The sequence below is a fragment of the Rousettus aegyptiacus genome, unplaced genomic scaffold (genome assembly GCF_014176215.1).
Source record: "Rousettus aegyptiacus isolate mRouAeg1 unplaced genomic scaffold, mRouAeg1.p scaffold_m13_p_2, whole genome shotgun sequence".
Lineage (NCBI taxonomy): Eukaryota > Metazoa > Chordata > Mammalia > Chiroptera > Pteropodidae > Rousettus > Rousettus aegyptiacus.
Window position 1 is genome coordinate 97,169,621 of NW_023416295.1, and position 25,052 is coordinate 97,194,672.

General features: G+C 37.7%; 1 pseudogene; it reads left to right on the plus strand.

The window, feature by feature from the left end:
- The first annotated feature begins 19,514 nt into the window (after nt 1-19,514).
- Nucleotides 19,515-21,285, plus strand: LOC107513434 (annotated as a pseudogene).
- The last annotated feature ends 3,767 nt before the right edge of the window (nt 21,286-25,052 follow it).

Consider the following 25,052-nt stretch of genomic DNA (forward strand, 5'->3'; position numbering starts at 1 on the left):
CAGCACTTCCACCCAGGAGAGAGCTTTGCCTCTGGCCCTCGCACCAACTCGGTGTACCTCTGTAAGTCCCTGGTGTCCCCCAAGCAGCTGACCCAGTGCTGGTGCTTAGAGTGTGCAAGTCTGTCACTGCTGAAGTCTCATCATGGGCATGCCCCTTAAAGAGGCATCTGCAGCTGCCACAGCCTCTGTCCCACTCAGCCACTGGGGACTCTCCTAACTCCAACCATTGCAGGGTGATTTCTTATTTCTCTCCCTTGTTGTATGGCTTCTGTTCATCTAGACCCCAGGTGACTCTGTTTGCTGTTTGCTCCGTGTTCCCATCACAACTTCGATGTGGTCACAAGAAGAGATGAATGAAGGTTCCATCATCTACTCCATTTTTTCAAATTTTGAATTCTGTAGTGATAGCCTATGTTTCACTCTTGATGCCTTCTCATAGCCTGGTAAGGATGTAAGTTTGCTCCCCATGCAGCCTTTGCTGGCCTGGATGGAGATGGGGTTGCAGTTTTTCTTGTGGCTTTGAATAGACTAAAACAGTTGTTGACTGAAAGTGTTTTGTATTGTTAGACTGCCCCTTTCCTTGTCCTTTGGCTAGAGAAAATGGATTTTGTTGGGGACTTTGTCTGTGTCCCTTGGTGATTGCAGACTGCCAGTTTCTTCAGTTCCAAGTCCGGGTTCTATGAGGCTAATAATACCAAAACAACAACAACAACCTAGGGAACGCTTCACTATGTTGTCCCTTGGGTCCACAGTTCCTAGCAGGTCCGCCTTCTTCTCTCCACCTTTCAGAATCTTCTTGTTTTTGTTTTGCATATAACGTCCAGGGCTTTTCATTGTATTTACTGGGAGAAATAGAGAAAAGCACATTTCTTCCATCTTCTAGAAGTGAAAGTCAAGGCTTTTCACTTTTAAGTAACCTGATTGATGTTTCATAGGATCCCTTACATTTAAGAAGCTTACAGTTGAGAGGAACACAGTTAACACACATGAACTAGGGATCAATATAAGACAAAATTTAATTTAGGACTAACTTGTGCAGTATCAATACAATAAGGATTCAGAGAAGAAAGGGAACAAAGACAAGGCAAACATCTGTATGTTCATGTATAGAGTAAAATGTTTATTTGGATAGTCAACAGGGTACTCTTGCTTCTACACCTGGAGGTTTGAAAATTAACTGGTAATTATGTGACTTATTTAGTTCTTTTAATTTGTATAGACAGGACTTATTTCCATAATATCACCACAGTACTCAATTCTATCAATTTATTTAGTAGGTTTGTTCAGAGATTAATATCACAGTGAATTACATTACATAAATGATGCATTACATGGTCCAATGACCCCATGTGGACTGAGGCTCTAAGGATACAATGCCAAATTCCAGATGTGTAATGACATCAATTTTAAGGTAGAAAATTCACCAGTCTTCTAGGTATATCCAAAGAGATATTTTGATCTGCTCTGAACTAGCAGAGGTCTAGGTTTTTTCATTTTTATTCAGGTATGTTGGCATTGTGTTCGGTATAGCCTAAGTTTCACATAACTTTGAGGTGTGAAGGATGTGTGCACTGTTAGCATAATGTGGGGTGTGGCTTTAATCAGGGTGACTGGAAGGGTGTGTACTTGGCCGATGGACTCCTCTGAGGCCCCTTGGCTTCCTTCTAACCTTTCTGCGGCCTCCCTCTGCACTTATCCTGTCTCTGCTGCTTCATGAGAAGGGTAGAAATTTTGAGGACCTCCAGATCAGCGGGCCTCTCTTTGGACATGTGCCTCAGTGTAAAAGTGATCAAATCTTACTCTAGAAATTTAGCCTCTCTGATCAACTGTTTCAAACTGCAAAATGGTAACTGCAATACCTGTAGCCTTAGCCCAGTCAAAAAAAATAGTGCTGGGAAGATTTAGGAAGTTACTCACTTTGGTTAAGGAAGCTATAGCTAACCCAGAAATTAAAATATGTGTATTCTCATAACTTTCTTTGGCTATTATTATTCCTTAGGCCTCGCCTTACCTATCTATAAATCTTACATTCTTGCAATTATCTTGCATGAATAAAAGAGATATTATTGGTAAAGTGTATTTAGCTCGTAAGAGAATAATCATGTGGCCCTACCACATAAAGACAATAGTATAGGATAAGATTGTATCCAGTTAGGAATTGCATTCACTTAATAACAGAAACCTTGAAAAAAACAAGCAGCTTAAATAAATAGATTTATTTTTTCTTATGTAAAAGAAGTCCAAAGGCAGATAGTCTAAGGCCAGAATGGCCATTCAATAATGCCATTAATATATCAAGTTCCTTTGTAATTTTACTTCATGATCCTTAATATAGTGCCTCTATCCTCAAGATATCCTCCTGGTCACAAAATGGCAATTGGAACTCTAGCCACCACTTTTACATTGTAGACATTAAGAAAGTGAAGAGAAGAAGCAAAAGGTTCAGTTAGTTCCTGTTGTGTAGGAACTCTCCTTAAGCTTCACCAAGGACTTCTACTTATATCTCATTGACCCACAGTGAGCCACACACGTGGTTTCCTATTTTCAGGTAGTAATGGGAAACGGCATTTGTTTTGCCTGAGCCCATTGTCATACCTACACTCAAACAAGATTGCTAGCAAAGAGGAAGGGGAAAATGAATACATGGTAGACAACTACAACCTCTGCAGCACAAAAAAAGAAAGAGCGAGAGCGAGAGCGAGAGCGAGAGCAAGAAAGAGAGAAAGAGAGAAAGAGAGAAAAAGAGAGAGAGAGAGAGAGAGAGAGAGAGAGAGAGAGAGAGAGAGAGAGAGAAGAGAGAAAGAGAGAAAGAGGGAAAGAAAGAGAGAAAGAGAAAGGGAAAGGGACAAATTACCTTAAGTCTTTTTCTCTTTAGTTAGGGATTTCAGATAGTCACAAAATTGAAGGCAAGGATCCATATCCATGGTCAAATTATTTTATTCAAAGCAAGGATATTCTCAAGTTGCCAGGTCACTGGAAAAGTCCAAGAATTCAAGTGGCTAAATTAAAGTCAGAAAATATTGGTGCTTTTTCTCAAGTTCTCATTTATCCTGAGTTGGATCAACCCTAAACATAATTTCTAATGATATTACCATACGTTCTTTACATCACAGTTTACCATACAAAGCACATTCACTGTCATGACCCCATTTACTCCTCTTCACACACAGTGAAATGGGGTGGATGGTATTATCTCCAATGTTTGGGTGAAGAAGATAAGACTCTGGTTTAAAATGACTGGCCCATGGTCACACTGTTTTAGGGCTGGGACTCCAGGTCTCTGACTCCAAACCCCAAACTCCTCTCTTTACACTATCTATCTAATAACACTGTATATCCATGTATGTTTTCTAATGTAATAAACACACTATGTCTCTTCAGTCTCATTTGATGCCCTGTGGGGAAGACGGAAGGTTCCTATCATTGCCATTCTATTGCTGTGGAAATTGAGGTCACAGTTATAAAGAAAGGGAGCTAGGGCTGGAACCCTCATAGCAAACCCACAGCGAAGTCTTTTATATTGGACGATTCCTCTAAAAGGGTGGGTGTTCCTCATGAGGAGGCCCTTATCACAGGTTTGCACTGGCATGCGGACTCCTGGGTGCTCCGCACAGTCTGGCGAGGGCGGGGGGTGGGGGCGGGGGCGGGGGGAGGGATGGGGGGAGGCGTCCCTTTTACCCTCCCCGCCTGCCGCCAGGCCCTGAGCCCCCTCGCCCTCTCCGTGGGCCCTCACAGGGTGCCCCAGTGGCCTCGGCGTAAATCACATGAAGGAGGGGGAAATGTTCCTGAAGGATTGCCCTGAGAAATGTTTTCTTTTCCCAGGAGATATATTTGACACCAGATAAAGGGGCCGTGTGGAAAACAAACTCTCCAATGTTGTGCTCCGCGTTACTGCTTGCTTTTCCCCTGTCTGCCCCTCTCACTCTCTCACGCACACTCATGCATTTGACGATAGCTGTAAAACTAACTCCCTTCCAAGAGGGTTTGCTTTCTGGAAAGCATTTCTCTCAGGGACCACTGTCTTGGTTACCTTCGTGGTTCGGTATCCCCAGGCCCCACTACCCCTCTAAATGGACAAAAGCCCCAAACCTTGCTCACAAGTCTTTGCAGGGAAGAGCATATTTTGAGATAAGCTTGCTTTGGAGACTTTTTGATAATAGTGACTCATATGCCTGAGAACTTGGTAAAAATCCCTAACTTCTGGCCCAATCATCACCAGTGCCAATGGCAGAAGACTTGGTTTGCTCAGCCTCCTCCTAGCCCTGGTGGAATGAGCTCACCCAGCAGGCTGCCCAGGCCCCCAGGATTCCAGCAGAGTTTGAGCAGAGGCTCCATCTATCCTGCACACCGACCCTCCCCCCCCCCCCCCCCAGTCCGAAGATAAACAGTTTCTAGAAGAGCTCAACTCTATACATGCTTGCTGGATCACTAAATAACCAACTTGAGTTTTCTGTGGCAAATAGTACAAGATAGTCTATTTCTACTTCTTCCAAGAAGTCCTTCTTGATTTCCCCAATTCATAGTAAATTCTTCTTTTTAAATTTGGAATACTCATCAACTGTAAGGCTCGTATCCCTGCTCCTTTGTTTGGCTAGTTAAGGTCTCCTGCCTGTATAGTGTTAGCCAAGTCTTCTCACGCCTGCCACCCCTCATCCTTACAATTCCTCTGCAATCTCAGCCCTCTCAGTGTCCTCCACAGTGCCCAGCACAAGGTCTCACCATCCTAGCCCTGAACATTTTGCTTGTTGATGCATATTATCATAATTAGTACACTACCATTTGCCTGGCAGCATCCTGACTATCTTGTACATATGCTTTTTAATATTCCCAACATCCTAAGAAGGATGTATTATTATTCCCACTTCAAAGATGAGCAAAGTTAAGTTTCGTGATAGCTTAGTAATTTCCCAACGTCACCCAGAACCAAGATTTGAACCCATGCCAGTAAGGCTTTGTGGGAAACAAGCCTCGGAGCAGTCAGTCCTCCTCCAGTCAGCACTTGTTCTACAGTGCTCCTAAAGGCTTGCCACACCTTCAGTGACTTTCCTTGTTATTCCTCAGTTTTCCAACTCTGGGGTGGTCCCTCTGCTGAATGAGCGATTAAAGGATAAGGATGACTTCTTCAGCCTATACATTTTGCTGTAAAGAGAATGCCCAGCCAGCAGAGGGAATCGTAAAGAGCCCATCCATCCTTGCTCTGTCACAGAGCTCAGCCTTCTCTCTGCCCCCTTTTCCACTTCCTCCGGCAGTCCCTTCCACCTCTGGACTGGGACAGCTGGTAAAATGTCACTTCCTTCAGTTAAGAAAAAGGGCCTCAGTTGATGCCTAATAGCAGACTGGTCATCCAAGAGAGCTTACAAAACACTCTCTGGATCCCTCATGTGCTGAGAAATCCAGACCAGCTGGATGACATTTTCCTCCCAAAGCTCGTAAAGCTACAACAATTAAGAGGAAAGGGCTTGGCACCACAGGGCTGGGGTGGAGTTCAGCTCAGAGCTCAGGAGAAGTTGCCCAAGGCCCTGGGTGACCTTTCCCTCTGCCCCCCATGTCCCTTTGCCCCGGATGTTGGTGCCTCCCCTGCTTCCCAGTATGGTGCCAAAAGGCTGTGGGTCAGTGGTCAGGCCCTGGTTGGTTTCAGTTTCTTTTCCTGCAATTTTGCAAAGGAGGAAGTGGAGCTAGAGGGAAAAGATTGGGGACAGGGAGATGGCCAACGGCAGCCCAGGGTGAGTGAATGGTTTCGCTGCTTCCAGACTCTGTGACTGCCTCGATTTCCTTATCTGTCAAATAGGGAAGAAAGTCTAGCATCTCTGACCTTACAGCGTGCTATGGGGCAAAGTGAATGAGAGTAATGGCATTACTTCCTTGAATTTCCTGTGAACCCTTGAGAGCATGTAAATCATTCATAACAGCCCCAGTCCAACAGGCTCCCAGGCTTCCTCCCACTCCATTATTTGGAGTGTGCTTAGAAAATGGAATTATAAAGTTACCCTGAGTAAATTAAAAAAATGAATTTCCCTGAAGACATTATTGTAGAATTTCAGATTTTAGTGCTGAAAGAAACCTTAAAATTTATGTATCATAATGATACCAAAATTAATAGAGACCGTTTTAGGTCATCTATTGTTTGGGATTTTCCATTCCTGTAGCATAAGGAATTTAGAATTGATGAGGCAGTGGCAACAACCCCTCCCCGAAGACCAACATTTATTTTCATAAGGATCATAATACTGTCCCACCAAGACCCATGTGGAGATTTAAATACAGGGGCTTCTTGTCACAAAGCATAATTAAAGCAGGAAAAGGGCCACTAAAAATAGATCCTGGGATTTTATAGTAGATAGTAAAAAAACATGAAAAATTATACTTCAGGTTATGAAAATATGCACTGAAAGAAATAAAACGTGGGTTATAGTTGCTGCTATATGCAAAATCTTAGAATAAATAATCAAAAATTGATGCATTGGGGTGTAATTTTTCTTACACAATTCCTCCCTCCCCCTAAATCCCTGGAAACCATAGATCGTTTTTTACTGATTCTATAGTTTTACCTTTTCTAGAATGTCATACAGCTAGTTAGAATAGTTTCACTGCTCTAACATTCCCTGTGCTCCACCTAGTTATCATTCTTATTCTTCAAATCCCTGATCTTTTTTTTTTTAACCATTTATTTATATATTTTTATTTGGAAATGTTTATATCAGTACAGTGAAACTAAATTTTAAGAGACACTGGATTGTCATTAGTTTTGGACATCATCAGTTAATTTTTGCCTTTCAAAGTACAATTGTATAGACAGTCCCTTCATTACTCTTCTCAAGGGCTCTTCCCTAATCCTTTTTCACTAAAACCTTTCTTTTGGGAAGCCCAACACCCTCTTTGTGGGTTCCACCCTTGATGGCTGTTCATTGGCTAACTCATCCAGGTCCTGTTCAGTCGGTGGCTCCACCTGTGACTTGAGAAGTTCTTCAACATTGCTTTAGTCGTCCTGATCAGATTCAATATCTTCTACAAGGTTCACAATTTTATTTTGTGAAGATACACTTGTATTAAAAAGGAATATTTGAAGGTGAACTAATTTTAAAAGAGATCAGTTTGTTAATGAGTATTTTTGTGCTGGGATGACTTTTTTCCTTCTGGTTTATCTTATATCTGAAGAGTGGGGATGAAGGAATTTTTAAATGACAAGGACTGTTCCACATTCCTCCATATTCCTAGCTAACCCCAAGGAGATCTGGCTGGGTTGGATTATTTTTTAAGTGAGTCATCTGAGCTTGTATCTACAGTCCTCATGCATACTTGATCATCTTTAGAGCCTGAACAATTGGGGTAGACTCTTGTGCAGGAGCAGATGGTCTCAGAACCTCTACTTTTCTTTTCTGAGGATGTTATTTCCAGACTGAAAATCTGTGTTTCCTTGGTACTATTGCTATTTTCAGTAGTCATCCCCTTTGGGCTATTAGAACAGGCTAGGACTAGTAATGCACAGGTAAAAAGAGGGAAGGCAGAGTTTTGTAATTTCATGCCAGATGGTGATGCTTCCTCTCCACCACTTCATTCATTCATTTATTCAGTCAGTCAGTCAGTCAATGAAATTAATTGAGTGATCTGGAAGAAAGCAGTTTTCCCCACAGTTCAGGTATCATGTAATCCACTCATTTATTCAAGTAGCATCTACTCAAACGACATTTATTGAATAACTAATAAGTGATAGGCATAATTCTAAGTGTTGTAAGGATAAAAATGGGTATGACATTGTCTTTATCTCCAAGTAACTTAAACCATAGTTGCAGACACGATATACACATGAAATGTTAACAGTTACTATTAATAATTTCAAATGTTATATTTGGAAAATGTATTTGATATTTATGTCTCCTTTTATCTCTCAGTCATTCTGCAAGGTGATTTGGGTTAGTATTATTACCATTCAGTTCTTAATAGATGAGAAAACTGATGTTACATTTAGAATAATTAACTCGTATTTGGTAAAGTCAGGTTTCTCCTTATTGAGTCCACTGCTCTTCCTAAAACGTCCATTTCTTAACCATTATAAAAATACCAGAGTTATTATTCAGCCACAAAAAGGAATGAAGTACCGATACATGCTACAACGTGTATAAACCTCAAAAACATTATACTAAGTGAAAGAAGCCAGCCACGAAAGGTCACATATTGTATGATTCCATGTGTATGGAATATTCAGAATAGGCAATTCCATAGAAACAGAAAGCAGATTAGTGGTTGTCAGGGGCTGGGGCCAGGAACAGGGAACAACATGGTATGGGGTTTTATGTTGGGGTGATGAAATGTTTTGGAATGTGATAGAAGTGATGGTTGCACAACATTATGAATGTACTAAATGTCACTGAATTGTTCACTTTAAAGTGGTTGTATTTGCATTATGTGAATTTTACTTCAATAAAAAAAGAATTTAAAAGATGCTAGAGTTTAATAACTAGAAGAGATGACGGGAGCCCAGATATAATTAAGGCCAAGGGCCACATACAAGGTACTGATTATAAATGCCACAATGACTTTGATTTGATACCCAACTTCCCTGGCGACTGAAGGAGCTCGAGAGATCAGCCAGCCACATTGCCTTTCCACATGCTCTCGTAGATCCTGTGCTTCTTTGCAACACTTCTTGGCTGTTGGATGTCTGTCTTCCCCATCAACCTCTACGCTTCTTGAGGGTTGGACCAATTTTTTCACCACCCACTATTACAGGGTCTAGTACAGAGCAGCAACTCAGTAAATTAAAACAGCTCTAGTGCTAGCCTCCTCCCACCCCTTGATTGCTATGTGTCTGAACCTCTGTGGGCCTCAGTTTCTAGGCTTCAGCTCTTCACTCAGTTGACATCCTCAGCTTCACAGACACAACGCAGCCGGTAATCCTGATGCTGCTGCCGAATTCTTTAATGTTGTCATTTTCGTGCTACTAACAATGCCTCTGGGAATTTCATCACCTCCAGAGGACTCCATTTGTTCTGGGCAAATGATACCAATATATTATTTTTGTGTTACCAGTGGGATTTTTTTTCTCTAAGTGAATATTGCCACCTTCCATTGTATTCTATAAGGAAAGAAGAAACAGTGAGGATAAGCTATTATTTCAATAAGTTCTAAAAGATTTTTTAAACCTCCTTAAAGGGCTGACAATGGAATGCTGTCAGGCCTTTTAAATACTGGCCCCTTCCTGGGCATAAAGCTTTTTTCCATTTTGTATTGGGATTTAATCTCAAGGCAGCAAGGCAGTACCAACCTCCCTCATTTTATAGATCAGAAAACTGGAGTTTAAGACGAGTGACTCATTTGAGACGCTCTGTGGTCAGCGACCAGGTTGAGATTAGACCAAAAGTCTGTGTCTTCAGCCTCCTCTGGCATGAGCTGCTGAGTCAAGCTTCAAGGGTCTCTCCTGGTGGTCTTCAGCAGACAGGGACAAATGCCATCTGGAAAGGGTTAGTTTCACTCCTGCCTGGAGGCTGGAGGATGGACTAAATGACCCCTGCAGGTCCCTTTCTTCCCTAGGCCTCTCCAATTACCTTCTCTAATTTCCAGCAAACATGCTTTCTCTAGGGAAAAATGAATCCAGGGCTCTAACTTCCCTTGGGAGTCTGTAAACGATTTCACTTTCCAGTTTGGGGAATATGAGCTCCATGAGAGAAAATGCACAGTGGGCTGTCAGAAGGAAACATTTCAACAACACACTATATATTTAGATTCTTCCTAGCAACTAGTGCTCATAGTGGGTGCAGCATAAACTGGAAGGCAAACCTGTGTCCGCTTCCGGGACCCCATTCCCTCTCCCCAGGGCTCTTAATTGGTTCGCTTCTTTGCTTGATGCCTGGGCCCCTCCCTACCTGGCATGAGCACTTGAGATTAATGGGGCCGCTGCACAGGGTCATAGCTTTATTCTTGCAGAGTTCAGAGTCTTGTACACCCTGAGAGTGTAGCTGCTTGTTTCACATTTTTCCTGATTCTTACTTCTCTGAACTTCGGTTTTCTGAACCCAAGATAACATGGCCTGAAAAAGGATTTCTCTGATGCTTTTAGGTTTAAGATTGATGATGGTATAGCTTCTATTTACTCACTAAATATCTATTTTGCTGAGCACTTCATGTCTATTATTATTACATCATTTATTCTCACAGCAACCACATAAGGAAATGAGGTTCAGAGACATTGAGTGAGTTTCTAAAATCGCCCAGCTAGTAAGTGGAAAAGCAAGAATTTCAGTCTGGTTCTGTCTGACTCCACAGCTCATATTCTTCACCATAATGTTAAACTGTTAGATGTAATTATAGGCTTTTCAAAGAGTCACATATCATTTTGACACTAAAACACTGGCATTTCCCAGATTTTTTTAAAACGTTTTTTATGTTGAAAAATTTTGATCATACAGAAAAGTCACACAATAGGAAATGAACTCCCATCCCCCAGGTTCATCAATTACCAACATTTTGCCATACTTTCTTCATCTGGCCATTCCTTCTTTTTTTTCTATAGCACTTTAAAGAAAATTCCTGACATTGTGTCATTTGGCCCCTAAATACTTCCATATGTAGCTCTAAAAAAGGGAAGGAGAGTGGAAGGAGGGAATTTCCTACAGAATCACAAAACCAAATGCCTAACACAGATAAAAATTCCTTAATATCACCAGTTCAACTCTAATTTCTCCTTATGTCTCGGAAAATACCTTTTTTTTTTTTTTCATTTGGCTTGTTTAAATAAGGATTCAAACAAAGTACACATATTCCATTTGGGTTTATGTCTCCAAGTCTCTTAATTTAGAATTTTATCTTCTTTTATTTTTCTGTCATTAGTTGTTAAAGAAACTATGCCTATTGTCCTGTAGAATGTCTCACAATCTGGATTTATCAGATTGCTTCCTTGTGGCATATTTAAGTTATTCTTCTATCTCCTATGTTCTTTGTAAAGGTATATATTTAAAAGCTTGGTGAGGTTCATCGTTTTAGCAAGAACACCGCATAGATGGTGCAGTGTACTGTCTATTGCATCACTTCAGGAGGTGCATAGTATCTGGTTGTCCCAATTTAGTGCTGAGAAACATTAATGTGTTTTGATAGTTTCCAGGTATTTTGATGGCTTATAGAGACAAAAGATAGGATATGTAAATTCCACTGTTTTAGATTATCTGGACTATCTGCTATATTTTCTTGAGTGTCAGATTTGAAGACTAATCCTAGATACAGGAAAAAAAAGGTTTTTTGGCTTCAATACAGTTGTGGCCTTTGAGGACCTAAAGCCTTCTTTGCATAAGAGAGAAGCATCATTCTTAAGGTGTGGTAGAAGAGCTCTTGCCCATTATAGGTGCAGGCACCTTTTCCCCTTGAATGCTGTTCTGTTGGTGTGTCCACATTCATGAGCTAATGATCCAGGAATTCGAAATTGCCTGGCTGACTGTGGCACCAGAGTGGCATCCCGGAAACAGGAAGTGTGAACCAAGTCAAGAAAGAGTCAGGCGCGAAGCCACTGCTCTGATGGAGGCAGCCTGAGGAAGCAGCTGGAGGAGAGAGAGAACATGGAGAAGTATGGATACTCTCAGAGAAGGTAAGCAGGAGGAGACTATAAGTTGGCAGAACTTGGTCTGAGAAAGATGTGAATTAAAAAGATTCTGTGCAAGGGACCTAATTCAGAATGAGGAACTCTAGCAAGTCATGAGAAGAGTGCTTGGGACTTGGGGGTTATATGTGAAACCTGGCCAGGAGAGACTTAGAATCATAGAGTCCTCAGATTGAAAGGCCCTTATAAATCATCTAGTCCAACCCCCTCCTTTTGACGATGAAGACACTGGGGCTCAGAAAAGAGGAGTCACTTATTTAAGGTGGCACCAAGTTACAATTTAGACAAGATCCTCGTCCTCTGGTTCTCACCAAGCCCTTCCCACTTCACCACATTGCACTGTCTTTCTTCCTCAAGTAGGAGGATCTGGCTGGTCTGAGGTGGAGGAGGTCTGAAATGAGAAGCCAGGCTTCATTTGCGGTAAACCCTCTCAAGTCAAACTTCTGTGACTAAGTTGTATGCCTATAATTTGCTTAAGTTCTTACAGCTTGTGCCCTGTTACCCCTCTCATTGTGTGAACTGATTAGTGCAGATGATGTGTGCTATAGATGAAAGTAACTATAGAAGTTTTGGGGTGAGGCTGTATAGTTCTTTACTCTAGGTTTTAACAGTGACACCCTTGCATACCCTCATCCATTGTCCCATTTCAGCAATTAAAGTTAGAGGACAGAGACAGACCATGACACTCCTCTGAATGGTGGTGTTGCCGGTATTTCTTGGTAAGTAATGCTCTACTTGAAAGCAGGGACCTTGAATCAGTCATATATATATTCTTAGTGCTTAACAGAGGAAGAAGCACATAATAAATGTTATTTAAATATGGCCACTTGAATGAATGAATAAATATCCAATGAGGTACATCATCTTAATCACATACTTATCATATCTTAATCCATGCCTCCTCACTAAACTCAGCATTGTGTTCCAGAATAGTGGTCTTCAAATGGTGCTTGCTTACTCAACCCTACTCTCTACCACACATAAAATTTTTTTAAATTATGTATTCTCTCTTCCATTTGTAAGTTGACATTCAAAGGTTTACATCAAAAGTTTAAATACATAGTTAAACTGGATGTAATTTCCAAAGTCTTTTAATATTGGTATTTTAAAATAAAATTTTTAAATCACACTTTTACTTATATCCAATGGAAAATAGTTACCATGATTATTTGATATACAACATCATCCATCAATTCTTCAAAAAACACACAAACTTACAAATAATAAAAACAAACTACAATTTGCTCAATATGAAATAGATAATCTGAATAACCCTGTGACCATTTAAAAATGTATGAACAAATTCTTCTTTATGGTTGGGAATTTACATTGTTTCTTCTTCCCTTTGAAGTCATATTTCTACCTCACTTTACCTATGTAACTCTTTTCCACAAAAATATATTCAGAAACATAATTTTCAAAGTTTCTGTAACTGTTATGTTCTAATCGTAAAAATTATTATTCTGTAGTAGGTTCTAATAGCAATTTTTATTAGTACACAATTGATCAACACAATATAAAATATTATACATTTTGATAAGAAAATTTTAAACATACAAATACCAATGTAGGCCATTTCCTGAGTCATAAAAACAAATCTCAGCAAATATAAAAGAGTTGAACTAATACGGAGTGTGTTCTCCAACCACAGTGGAATCAAACTAGAAATCAGTAATGAAAAGATTAACAGGAAAATATCGAAACACTTCTACATAATCCATGGAAAGACAGAAAATCTTGGGGGAAATCCAAAATTGCAATGAACCAAAAGAAAATGAAAATACAGCATATCAAAAGTTTTGAGACACAGTTAAGTAACGCTGAGAAGAAAATATGTGGGCTTATATTAAAAAAGAGGAAAGTCTCATATCAATAACCAAATCTCCCACCTCAAGAACCTAGTAAATGAAGAGAGAATAAACCCAAGGGCAAATGAAAGGAAGGAAATATTAAAGATAAGAACAGAAATCAATGAAATTTGCAAACAGAAAATAATAGAGAAAATCTGTGAAATGAAGAGCTGGTTCTTTGGAAAGATCAATAAAATTGACAAACCTCCAGAAAGACTGACAAGAAAAAAGAAAAGGTACAAATAATCAATACAAAGAATGAAACTACAGAGCCTGAAGACATTAAAATGATAATAAAGAAATTCTTTAACCCACTCTAGTTTCATAAAAGTGACAACTTAGATAAAATGCATCAATTCCTCAAAAATAAAAAACTTATAATTACAAAAAAATTACTCACCCAATATGAAATAAATAATCTGAATAGCCCTATAAGTATTTTAAAATTGAATTCATAATTTTATAATTTCTCCACCCCCAAAAATCTGTAGACCTAGAGAGTTTCACTGAAGAATTTTACCAGACATTTAAAGAAGAATTAACACTAATTTTACACTATCTCTTCCAGAAAACAGAAGGAGAGGAAACATATTCCAATTCATTTTCCAAAGCTATTATTACCATGATACCAAAACTAGACAAAGAGTGGAAAGAATGAAAACTACAGACCAATAAATCTCATAAATATAGACAAAAATTCTTAACAAAATATTAGCAAACAGAATTCAACAATATATAACAAGAGTTATACATTTTGACCAAGCAGTATTTATTCCAGAGATGGAAGACTGGTTTGATATGTTGAAATGCTTCAATGTAATCAACCATATTTACACGCTAAAGAAGAAAAATTATATGATCATATAAACCAATGCAGAAAAAGCATTTGACAAAATTCAAATTGTGTTTCTGAGCATCCATTCATGATTTGAAAAAAAAAAAAACTCTCAGAAAAAAAGAACAGAAATAGAAAACTTGCTTAACTTGGTGAACACCTACCAAAAACCTACAGTTAAAATTATACTTAAAGGTGAAAGACTAGATGCTTTTTTCCTAAGACTGGGAACAAGGCAATTATGTCTGCTTTCACTGCTCTAATTCAACATAGTGCTAGAAGTTCTTGCTAGGGCAATAAGGCAAGAAAAGGAAATAAAAAGCATATAGATCAGAAAAAAAGAAATAAAACCATCCCTATTTGCAGATGACATGATTGTCTATAAAGAAAATCCCTAAGAATCTACGGAAGACTTCTAGAACTAATAAACGAGTTTGGCAATATCATAGAATATGAGATAGACATATAAAAATCAATCAATTATATTCCCATATACTGGCAATAATTAAGTAGATACCAAAATAAAAAATATAAAGCCATATCGCAATTCCTTAAAAACCTAAATGCATGTGAATACATATAAATCTAACAAAACATGTTAGACTTATACAGGACTTATACACCTAAAATTATAAAATGATGATGAAAGAAATCAATAAGATTTAAATAGAAAGACAAGCTATGTTTATGTATTGGAAAACTCAACATAGTAAATATGCCAATTCTCCCTAAATTGATATACATGTGAAACATACTTCTTATCGAAATTCCAGCACAATCTTTGGTAAATATGTTCAAAATTATTCTAAAATTTATATGAAAAGACAAAGGAACTAGGAGAGCCAGAACAATTTTGAAAAAGAAAAACAAATTGGGAAATAATCAAGAAAATTTTGGTTTCAAGACTTATTTTATAGCTACAATAAATAATCAAATCTATGTGTTAACGGGCGAAGAACAGATATAGCAATGAATGAAACAGAATAGAGAACATGGAAATAGACCCGCACGAATGTGTCCAGCTTCCTTTTGACAAAGATGCAAAAAAGCAATACAATGGAAGAAAGATAGATTTTTAAACAAATGGTGCTGGAGCGATTGGATAGCCATAGGCATTTTAAAAAGTAAAAAATAAAAACTCAACTTAAATCTTACACCTTATACAAAAATTAACTCAAAATAGATCACAAACTTAAATGTAAATTGTAAAACTATAAGTTTTTTTTTTAATCATTAGGATCTAGAACTAAGCAAAGAGTTCTTAGACTTGACAACAAAGGTGTAATCAATCTATAGAAGGAAAAACTGATAAATTAGACTTTTGCTCTGCAAAGACTCTTTTAAGAAGATAAAAAGTCCAGCTACAGACAGGAAAAAGATATTTGCAAACCTACAAAGTACTAGTATCAAGAATGTATAAAGAACTCTCAAAACTTAACAGTTAAAAAGCAAACAATCCAATTAAAAAATGAGCAAAAGACAGGAAAAGACATTTTACCAAAGAGAACATATGAATAGCCAATAAGTACATGGAAATACTTAATATTATTTGTCATTAGGGAAATGCAAATAAAATCATGAGATATACCCATTCAAATAGTTAAAATACACTTGAATCAGTAAGGCAAAGATATCCTTTCTTACCTCTCCTATTCAATATCAGACTGGAAGTCTTAGCTAGGACAATGAGACAAGAAAGGAAGTAAAATATTGAAAAGGAAGAAATAAAACTTTCTTTGTTTGCAGATGGCATGATTGTCTATGTAGAAAATATCAAAGAACTAACAACGAAACAACGACAGCAAAACCCTTCTGGAACTAATAAATAATTATAGTAAGGTTGTAGGACACAAGGTTAATATACAGAAGTATATTTTTTAATTTAAAAATTAAAACCTACCACTGTTTACATTAGCATCCAAAAAATACTTAGGTATAAAGCTAACAAAATGTGTAAGAGATCTATATGAGGAAAACTATAAAACCCTGATGAAAGAAATCAAAGATCTAAATAAATGGAGAGAGATTTTATTTCATAGATAGGAAGACTCTAATTGTTCAGAAGTAGTTCTTTCTATATGATCTCTGTATTCAACATAATCCCAGTCAAAATCTCATCAAGTTACATTGTGGATATGAACAAACCAATTCTAACGTTTATATGGAGAGGCAAAAGACCCAGGATAGCCAACACAATGCTAAAGGAAAAGAATAAAGTCAGAAGATGAACACTATTTGATTTTAAGACTTACTATACAGCTACAGTCATCAAGATAGTGAGGTATTGGTGAAAGTATAGCCGAATAGATCAACGGAACAGAATGGTTCAGATACAGAACCACACAAATATAGCCAACTGATCTTTGACTAAGCATTAATGGCAAGTCAATGGAGAGAGGACAGTATTTTCAACAAATCGTATTGAGAACAATTGGACATCTACATGCAAAAAAAAATTAATCTAGACACAGACATTATACTTTTCACAAAAATTAACTCAAAATAAATCATGAACCTAAATATAAAATGCAAAACTATAAAACTTCTAGCAGATAACATGGAGAAAATTTACATGGCATCGGATTTTGCCATGACTTTTAAACACAATACCTAAAGCATGATCCAGGAAAGAAAAAGTCAGTAAGCTGGATTTCATTAAAATTAAAAAACTTTTAATTTATGAATGACACTGTTAAGAGAATGCAAAGACTGGGAGAAAATCTCTGCCAAACACACATCTGATAAAGGACTGTTATCTAAAATATACAAAGAACTTTTAAAACTCAACAATAAGAAAACATATCCAATTTAAAAAGTGGGCAAAAGATTTGATAGACACCTCATCAAAGAAGATATACGGATTACAAATAAGCATATGAAAAGATGCTCAATATCGTATATCATTAGGGAATTGCAAATTAAAACAGCAGGCACTATATATCTATTAGAATGGTTAAAACCTTAACCGCTGATAGCGCTAAATGCTGGGGAGGAGAGAGAGCAACAGGTGTTCTCATTTATTGCTGGTGAAAATGCAAAATGGTACAACCACTTTGTAAGACAATCTGGAAGCTTCTTACAGAGCTAAATGTTGTCTTACCATATAATCCAGCAAATGAGTTGAAAACTTATGTCCATACAAAATTGTGCACAAATGTTTATAGCAGTTTTATTCATAATTGCCAAATAATGAATGTCCTTCAATGGATAAATGAATAAACAGAGGTACATCCATACAATAGAAAATTATTCAGTGCTTCAAAGAAATAAGTTATTAAGCCATGAAAAGAAATGGAGGAACTTCAAAAGCATATTGCTAAGTGAAAGAAACCAATCCGAAGAGGCTACGTACACACTGTATGATTTTAACAATATTACATTCTGGAAAAGGCAAAACTATGGAGACAATTAAAAGATCAGTGGTGCTTTTTTCCCCAAAGTTCACATGGCCAGACTCCAGGTGTCTCCTTGAGGCCACAGTGCGAGAGCAGTGGCAGAAGTCGTGGCGGGACAGGCATTTAGAAAGTTTCTTACCCTCTTTGACCGAGCATTAGTTGAAAGGAGTGCTGCGGAAACCGTAACCAAAGGAGGCTTTATGCTTCCAGAAACATCTCAAGGAAAAGTATTACAAGCAACAATAGTAGCTGTTGGATCGGGCTCTAAAGGAAAGGGTAGAGAGAGTCAACCAGTTAGCACAAAAGTTGGAGATAAAGTTCTTCTTCCAGAATGCGGCAGTACCAAAGTAGTTCTAGCCAACAAGGATTATTTCTTATTTAGAGATGGCGACTTTCTTGGAAAGTACGTAGACTGAAATAAATCACTATTGAAATGGCACCCCATGAAACTGCCCATTCCACTAAAGTTCTGAAATCTCATCGTGTAAATAATTTCCATGTCTCTCTTTTGTAATAAATTAATGATATCCAAAACTAATGACATCCAGTGTCTCTTAAAATTTAGTTGCACTGTACTGATATAAACATTTCCAAATAAAAATGTATAAGTAAATGGTTAAAATGAAAGGATCGGGGGTTACCAGTGATTTGAAGGATAGGAGGGATAGCTAGGTGGAGCACAGGGGATGTTCGGAGCAGTGAAACTATTCTAACTATATGACATTCTGGAAAAGGTAAAACTATAGAATCAGTAAAAAATAATCTGTGATTTCCAGGGATTTGAGGAAAGGAGGAATGGCGTGCAAGTATTTTTAGGGGAATGAAACTATTTTGTATACTGCATTTTAGTACTGTAATGGGAGATGAATGACATTATACAGTTGTCAAAGCCCATAGAACCGTACAATAGAAAAAGTGAATCTAAAGTAAGCTATGGACTTTAGATAGTAATGTATCAATATTTATTTATCAATTATAACAAAGGTACCACATTAAGGCAAGACATTAATAATAGGGAAAACTGAATGCTGGGGCGGGATCAGAAGAGGAAGAGGTGGAACATATGAAAACTTTCTATACTCTGCTCAATTTTTCTGATATCCTAAAACTGCTCCAAAAATGAATGTCCGTTCAGCCAGAGGGGAGGGTGTGTGTGAGGGGCACTGGTGGGGGGTGGGGTGAGGGAAGCTGGTAGAAAGTGGTGAAGGTTTAAAGAAGTACAAATTAGTAGTTGAGAGATGGTCATGGGGATGGGAAGCATGGCAGAGGGAATGCAGTCAGCAGTAATGTAATGACTGTGTGTAGAGCCAGAGAGAAGATACAGTAACCGGGGGGATCATTTCATAAACTGTATAAATGTCTAACCAATGTACCGTATACTTGAAACCAATAAAAATTTTATACATATATATGATAATATCCGTGAATTAAAAAAAATTGTAATATCTCTCATAAAGAGGAATTCCAAAAAATTTAAGTAGGTACTCCTTCCTCATAAAGGTAGAACTTAATGCCCAGAGTGGTCTGCCCTCAGTAACTTGCTTCTGAAGAATAAAGTAAGGATGTAAAGATGAGAAAAAGAGTAACTCGACAGTGGAGAAACCTGGCAAACACCCCCTCAACCAGGTGGCCAAGCTTAACGTCATCAGTCATGTTGACTGCATGTACCTTTGAAATGATGTGATGGGAATGGCATGTCATCCTCCCCAAATCCCCTCACTCCAGTCTGACCATGAGAAAAACAAAACAAACTCACATTGAAGGATATTCTACAAAATACCTGGCCAGCATGCCTCAAAACTCTTAAGGTCATTGAAAATAAGAAAAGTCTGGCAGTGGGTCCAACTCACCATGCCGACTGTCAGCGTGAAGCATGATCTGCTCTTTGAAGCCCTGGGCCAGATCTATGCCTACCAAGAATTTGATAAACTATGTTTTAAATTTGGTATGGAACTTAATGAAGTCACTTCTGAAAAGGAAACTATAAGAAACAAGGTAATGAAAAGGCCAAGGGGGCATCTGATGTTGTTCTTTACAAAATTGACGTCCTCTCCAACAGATATGATCTCCTATGTCTAGAAGGATTGGTTCAAAGACTTAAAGACCTCAAAGAAAGGATAAAGTCTCCAATGTATAAATGGGTAATACCTAATGGAGAAATCCAGAAATTGATCATCACAGAAGAGACAGCTAAAATATGCCCTTAGGCTGTAGCAGCCATTTTCCAAAATAAAAAGTTTACTGAAGATTGATATGACAGCTTCATTGAACTTTAAGAGAAATTACATCAGAACATTTGCAGGAAAAGAGCGTTGGTTGCTCTTGGTATCCGTAATTTTGGACACATTGTCAGACCTATTTACTTATACTGCAAAGTAACTTTCAGATATCAAATTTAAGTCTCTAAATAAGACAAAGGAGTACACTGATGAACATATACAAGACTGACAACCACCTTAAACATTATTTACATATCATTGAAAATAAACCCTTGTACTCAGTTATCAATGATAGCAATGTTGGTATCCTTTCAGTGCCTTTGATCATCATTGGAAATAATTTCAAAATAACAGTAAATATAGAAATGTGTTTATCGAATGCACAGGACCTGCCTTTACTAAGGCAAAAATAGTTCTTGATATTATTGTGACCATGTTCAGTGAATATTGTGAGAATCTACTTACAGTTGAAGCAACTGAGGTAGTTTTTCCTAATGGAAAATCATATACCTTTCCCAATCTGGCTTACTGAAAGAGATGGTGAGAGCTGATCTAATTAACAAAAAAAGTTACAGTCAGAGAAACTCCAGAAAATCTGGCTAATCTTCTTACCAGGATGTACTTAAAGTCAGAAGTCCCTGGTGATGGGAATCGGATTGCGATTGAAAATCCCTCTGACCAAAGTCGACATTGTCCACGCAAGTGATATTGTAGAATTTGCAGCTATTGCTTACATACATAACAACTTTCCGATGACTCTCCCCAAAACGTACACCATAGCTAATCAATTTCTCCTTAATTATATTACAGAGCTTCTAAGACATGACATGGTAACCACCGGATTCACTGAAGCACTTACCTCGCCTCTGTGCTCTCAAGAAGATACTGCTGATAAACTTAGCTTAGATATCTCTGCATCAAAGGCAATCCACATCAGTAATCCTAAAACAGCTGAATTTCAGGTGGCAGAACTCCCCTTCTTCATGGCCTCCTAAAGATCATAGCGGCAAATCGGAAGATGCCCCTTACTCTGAAACTGTTTGAAATCTGTCTTTATAGTGAAAGATTCTAGCAGAGATGCAGGTATAAGAAACTTTAGGGAGCTCTGTGCTGTTTATTACAACAAGATTCCTGGTTTTGAGATAATCCAAGGGCTACTGGACAGAATTATGCAGCGACTTGATGTGCTTCCCAGTGAAGAGGGGATATGTGATCAAAGCATCAAAAGGCCCCCCTTTCTCCCCAGGGCGATGTGCTGAGATCTCTTCCAGGGGTCAGAGACTTGGAAGGCTAAGGGTTCTTCATCCTGACATTATCACCAAATTCCAGCTGACCGTGCCTTGCTCTTCCCTGGAAATTATTATCAAGCCCTTTTTGTGAAGATGGGCCTCTGCTGTGTGATGTTCTCCCAACCCCCCAAGTGTTCCTTTCTCCTCTGAGGTGTCTCACAGGGAACAGCCATTTGTACTTTAATGTTTAATAGAGCAGAGAGCACTGTCTGGCTTCGTGGGTAGATACTGCTCATTCCTTGCATCAGGCCAGCTTGTGCAAATACGAAAACAAACAAACAAACAAAACAAACAAACAAAAAACATGTAAAGTCTAAGAAACTGTTATAGACCAGAAAGGCTAAGGAGACATGACAAATAAAAGTAACATAGTACCCCAGGTGGAATCCTCGAACAGAAAAAGGACGCTAAGAACAAATTAGGAAGATCCGAACAAACTGTGAAGCTGTAATGTGTCGATGTTGGTTTCTCATTTGTGACAAAATCACCACACTGACCTATGCTGTTAACAGCAGGGGAAACTGGGTGAGGAACTCAATTTCTTCATCATTTCTCAGTTGCTTTCATGGAACTCTCTTTGTAACTTTTCTATCTAAAACTATTCTAAAATTTTAAGTGTATAACACAATAATGTGTAAAAATAAATGACACCACCAAATGCTGGCAAAGATGCAGAAAAACTGGATGCTTCAGACACTGTTGGAGGGAATATAAAATGGTACAGACACTTTGTAAGACAGTTTGGCAGTTAAAAAAATTAAATATGCAACTACTACATATTCCAACAACTGTACTCATGGGTATTTCTCCCAAAGAAATGAAAACTATGTTCACACAAAAACTTGCATGGGAAAAGTATGTTTGCATCCAAGACAACAAAAAACAGGGTTTTTTTGTTTTTGTTTTTGTTTTTGTTTTTGTTTTTGCAGGGGGATGGAGGGAGATGACCTGCATAGAAATGTTTATGGATGCTTTATTTGTAGTAGCCCCCAACTGTAGACAACCCAGATATCCTCCATTATGTGAATGGTTAAACAAATTGGTACATCCTTACCACAGAATATCACTAATAAAAAGAATAACTATTGATACATACAATTACCTGCATGAATCTCCAGAGAATATTGCTGGTGAAAAAAAGGGTTACATCATGTAAGATTCTGTTATATAACATTGTTGAAATAACAAAATTATAGGAATGGAGAAGAGATTGTTGGTTAAGGAAGGACAGGATGGAAGGGGAGATTCTCAAGGTTACGGCGATATTCTATACCTTCAGTGTCGGTATCTATATCCTAGCCTATTGTACTATATAGAGTTGCAGAATGTTAGCACTGGGTATAGGATACACGAGATATCTGTGTATTATTTCTTACAACTGCATGCGAATCTATTTTCTTAAAAAGAGTTCAATTAAAATTTTTTATTAGAAAATTGTCTCAATGAAGTAAATGAGGCCTTTATTTTTAATTACTTTATGTAGCCGTGCATGATATTACTTATTAGAATAAGACAGGGAGTAGTATCCATTCTATTCCTGCTTTTCATTTTTATAGAAGTAATGCTGGGAAACTTTGTTCACATAAATAAGTTTGGAAGGAGTTTTATTATAGCAATATGATTTAACTCTCTGAACTCTTTCCAAGTTCTATGCCAAAAATAACATACTGCTCTATCATCAAGAATTATTTTTAATAATCTATCAGCTGACAACTCGATTAGGTCCTCCCCTGATATCACTGAAAGCAATGAATTGGAAAACATCTGACTTACAAATGTCTATTATCTAGTCTTTGCAGTCATTAACTTTCTCTGTTTCTGAGATGTCACCTGAAATACTTTACCAAGACTCATCAAATGATTATTAATTATCCTTGTTTTTCTTTTTTCTTTTCTAATTTGATATACTTAGAAAGAATTAAACAAATTGAAATATTGTTCAAGAAACATTTGCTAAAATTTTCTTATAAATTATTTTATATTATTGCATGCTTTATTTTTATTCTTTTCCAACTTTTAAAAGCAACAGATTTAACATATTCAGTTTATGAATGACATCTACAATTTAGCCTAATCAATAATTTACAATCATTGTTGTAAATCAATCATCTAGAGTAGATTTATTCTCTGTCCAAAAAAACAAACAAACAAAAAATTCTAGTCTTTATTTTTCAATACAAATCAATGTATGTTAAAATATACCCCCATGACAAATGTTTAAGTTTTTAATTTGAAAATGATAGATAGATGATAGATAGATAGATATAGATAGATAGACACTGATAGAGAGATCGGGCTCGAAGTTTTACCATGCATTTATCACCTGGATGAAATAAGGCACCATCATCTTTAATGTTTCCTACTTTCATCCACTTTATTTTCATGGGATTTACATAATGGCAATACAGGTATTTTCTTTGACAATCATTGAAGCATGAATGGGTAGATTTATTAAACAAAATGATCACTTTAACTGAGTCACTATATATCCTCACAACATATCTGAATTCAACATATCCCCCAAATGGGTCAAAGGACCCTGTTTCAAATAATATGCTTTACCCTTAACAGAAATATATATAAGACACGGAAAGACACAAAGCTTCAGAGATTTATGTTACCTTCATTAATATTTTTAGTTGTCCTTTGATACCATGGAGGCTTTTACACTTGGCCTAATATACCATAGTAAGTTTTGGGATAGATAAGAGTTAATAATTTTTTCTTTTTCGTGAAGTAGACAAAGGGCCACTGAGGAAGCACAGGCCTGATCCCCAACTGTGGGCACAGTGTCAAGCAAGTCAGTTTTAGGGTAGGGTAGAAACAGAAGTGAAGATCCAGAAGTTGATTCCCTTAAAGCAATTCAAGCCTGAATATCACTTGGAAAGTCTTCCTGTCTCCTCAGGGACATTTACTCTTTAGTTGGTAAACCACTGTTCTCCCTGGCAACCCACACACAGAAGCAGGTATATGGAGATCTACAATGACTTCTGCACTGAACAAGGACTTTCTTACCCACCAATTTACTACTGTTTGAGCCCTAACCAATGAACAAACGTAGTCGGGTGGCCAGTGCTGAAACTTACACTTAGCACAGTGATAAGATACTAAGAAAGAGAAGCCAATAGTCTTCAGGAAGTAATAGCCCATAACAAGAGGCCAGATGGACACACCATACATGAAATATATGCATAAGGGTATGGCAAAGTTATTTACACTTCTTATTGGAAGGAAGGGAGATAACTGCTAGAGAGGTTGAAGAAACCGGACATATAGATTCTAAAGATTGGAGACTTTCACAGGAATTTGCATTTGTTGTGGAGATTCAGAAATGGGCACAAATGAGACTTGATAGAGTAATTAAGGCCAATGGACTAATACCTTCTAAAAATGTTCATAGCTATCTCTTTGTAAATGAAAATGTTTTCTCATCCTTTCCTATTCACAAGTAGGATTTTGTTTTTGAGCAGACTTCTATATTTAATGAGAGAGAGAGAGAGAGAGAGAGAGAGAGAGAGAGAGAGAGAGAGAGAGAGAGAGAGAAAGTGGTGTGTGTGCATGGAAAGAAAAACAAAAGAAAAAGAAAGAGGGAGGGAGGAAGAAAGAAAGACAACCAATTTGTCATCTTGTTATCTCCTTGGAATTTCAGCTCAATTTCTGGACTGGTAGTAGTCAAATAGGTTAATTTATACTAAAGTGTTAATGGCTTACAAACTTTATACCCTCCAAAGACCCCTCCAGCTCAAAGGCTCTGTGAAATGTTGTGTACATTAAAGAATCAAAGTAAAAAAAAAAATAGTAGTAAAAGAAAAGTTAGAGAAAAGGAATGAGGGAGATGACTGGTTCTCCTCACTCAGGCAACCCAATCAGGAAACTCCATG